The sequence below is a fragment of the Mus pahari genome, chromosome X, assembly GCF_900095145.1.
Source record: "Mus pahari chromosome X, PAHARI_EIJ_v1.1, whole genome shotgun sequence".
NCBI classification, from domain to species: Eukaryota; Metazoa; Chordata; class Mammalia; order Rodentia; family Muridae; genus Mus; species Mus pahari.
In genome coordinates this window covers 35,323,335-35,326,397 of record NC_034613.1, presented here as the reverse complement: position 1 = coordinate 35,326,397, position 3,063 = coordinate 35,323,335, and positions in this window count along the sequence as shown.

The following is a 3,063-nucleotide window of genomic DNA, read 5'->3' as shown; positions in this document are numbered from 1 at the left end:
GGAGCTGACCCAACTTTCTAGTACTCAGTCACAGAAGGAAAAGAGAAAGGAGAGTTGAGGAGGGAGAGGAGCAGAAGCAGAATGAAGAGAGAGAGAGAGAGAGAGAGAGAGAGAGAGAGAGAGAGAGAGAGAGAGAGAGAGATTCCTATACCCTCTTAGCAATCAAAACTTGGTTTGACTTGGGCACCTTTTCTCAGAGCACTACATTTTTGCTGTCTCATACAAAAAAGTCTTGATCTTATTTTTTTTGCAGTGATTTATGTATTTTCTTTCTTTAGGTGAATGCAGTCATTGCTTTCAGTGCAATTCAGCACTAGAGTTTTACCATCATTTCAATAATTTTTCAAGTCATTTAAAAATTCCATGGACATGCCATCTTGATAGAAGATGCTTTAAAATGTTTATTGGCCTGATCTCAGAAAATATTTAAAGCTCTAATCAAAATTTTAAAAAAATGTACTTCAAGTTTTAGATTATTACCGTTTGGAGAGTCTTTCATTTGAATGTAGGAAAACTCAGTAGTTGCTTTGAACATTGTGGGAGTTTAAAATGATTTAAGTTGTATTATTTTATTTTCAGAATTATGCAATATTGTTCAAACTACTAATCAACAAAATTTTAATTCAGAAAACCTGAGCATAACCACAGTTAGCCCTAAAGCCTTCTTTTTTTAAAGTACTGTATTATGACCTGCTTTCCTGAGAACCATTTATGTTAAAGATGTTCAGAGCTAAGGAAATCTGACATAAATTTTCAGGATAATTGGAAAGGTATTTGGGGAATTAACATTTCCTTAGCAGTCAAGAAAAACAGTCCAGTTAGCCATTTGCAATGGTCAGAGTGAGTGCAGTTGATTCTTGTATTGGGTACATACATAGTTATTTTATGTAGGTCACTTTTTAGTATGTGATGAATTGTAAAAAAAAAAATAAAATAAAAATGCATTCAGCATCATAGTAATTAAACTAAGTTTTTAAATGATTAAATGTGATTTTATATTTGCTTGTACTTCTACAAAGGTATTTATCCAAATCAAAATTTTCTAGGAGAGAAGCCTTGGCTTCATCTATGTATACTTCATTTTGCACTCTTGCTTTTTTTAAAAAGAGGAAACATTTATAGATTAAAAAATAAATGATACTGGACATAGAGATAATAAATAGTTCAGACTTAAGAGCTCATTCTATCTTGTTCTTCCTGGGTTGCTGAATTTTGTCACCAGCATCTATATCTGAAAGTTTATAACTGCTTTAACTCCAGTTTCAGGAGATCTGATACCCTCATCAGGCCCATACAGACCATTGAGCATGTATGACACACAAAAAGAGACTTACAAACATACAAATAGACGATGTTTTTTAAAACATATGTAGTGAAAAGTCTCAAACTTCTGGATTCCTGGCCTCTGGCCATAGTTTACCACAAGAATAGTTTGTGTGTGTATATACCACTTAGAAAGATTTTATGCATACCTAAGGATACCTGTGTATAAATGATAGAATGAACTCAAATATGTCTACACTTTCGTTAAAAATTTATACAGCTATAACTAATTTGTTTTCATTGTATATTACACCATTATGTGGTTGGAATGATTTACTTTTTAATAAGTATTATTAATATGGTATTTAGCTGCATATATACTTTCACTCATCAAAGAATATGTACAAATAAATTTCTAGAAATTAAATTTCTGGGTGAATCACCCTTTGATGATGATTTACCTATGGAGGTCTGCCTGAACATTTTCCACATTTTATCATCAAATTCTTGTATCCATCAGTTCTTGATACTTTCAGGGTGAATATGGCTAACTTCATGAGATTTGTGGTCATTGTAAAAATCTACGTCTAAAACAATGATTTAGAACATGAGGAATTAAGGAGAAACAATAAAAATACTATCAGACAAATAAAGGCTTCACCTTGCATACATGGAATTGAGTTACACAAGAGTACCTGTAATTATTTTAGTTTCATGATCTATGATACCATGCTTTCAGTTATTTAAAATGAATCATATGGTATTGAATGGACTCCAGGAAAGCTAGGAAGGTTAGAAGAAAAAATATTAGGGAGAATTTAAGTGAAAAATAATATTTGCCATTTTATTTGGAGGTGAAAAAACTAAAATGGACACAAAATTTGTGGCAACAAGTAAATGTAGAGAAATTAGCTTAGAATATACAAGTAAAAGCTGACAGAGTAAGCTAAGAATATTGAATTTGAGAAATACATTGGGATAATACATCCAGTGAAGAAGTGACTAAAAGGATAAGATGTGATTTCTCAGTGTTAGGCAGAGATTACTGTGAAATGCTGGTAATCTATTATTTTTCGAGAAAAACAACACAAATATATAGGAAGGATGTTAATTAGGAATTGGGATAGAAGGCATGTGAGAAAAATGTAAGTGCCCTGTATTACAAAACTGTTATGACCTCCATCATGATCTCAAAAAGATTTTTTTTTCAATAGTCGTATGATAATTTTGTGTCTTGCTCACAGTTTTAAAGGAGAGCCTGCCTCCAAGTTAAACTCCCTAGACACTATCCCATATCCCTTTGGATGGCTCAGATTCGTCCAGAGCTGATACCTTATCATCTTGAAGAACGTAAAATTAACTTAGATCTCAAAATAGGGATTCAGCTTTAGTATTTCTTAGCCAACTAATAATAACATTGAATATTATACCTAGTACTCACAACACCAACATCTCTGAAAACATAAAAACACAGCAGCATCACAGTTGGCTCATTACCTACCACCTGCTCTGATCTCCACAAGCTGCGCTACCCCACCCTTTACCTCATTTTGCACACCTTCACATGGCTAACCTATATTCATTTCAAACATAACTGCCCCAAGACTGCTGTTTTTTCATAGCTGTAAGAATAAATGAGCTGTTATAGGAAAATGGTCAGTTCCTCAGAATTATTATTTTACTTAAAAATAGAATAAATTTATAACTTGATTTATGATGAAAAACATTAAACATAATCTGGCTGTCAGCACATTAAAAGGAAATGTTACCACTTAAAAATAAAGTTAGTCTTTAATGAAA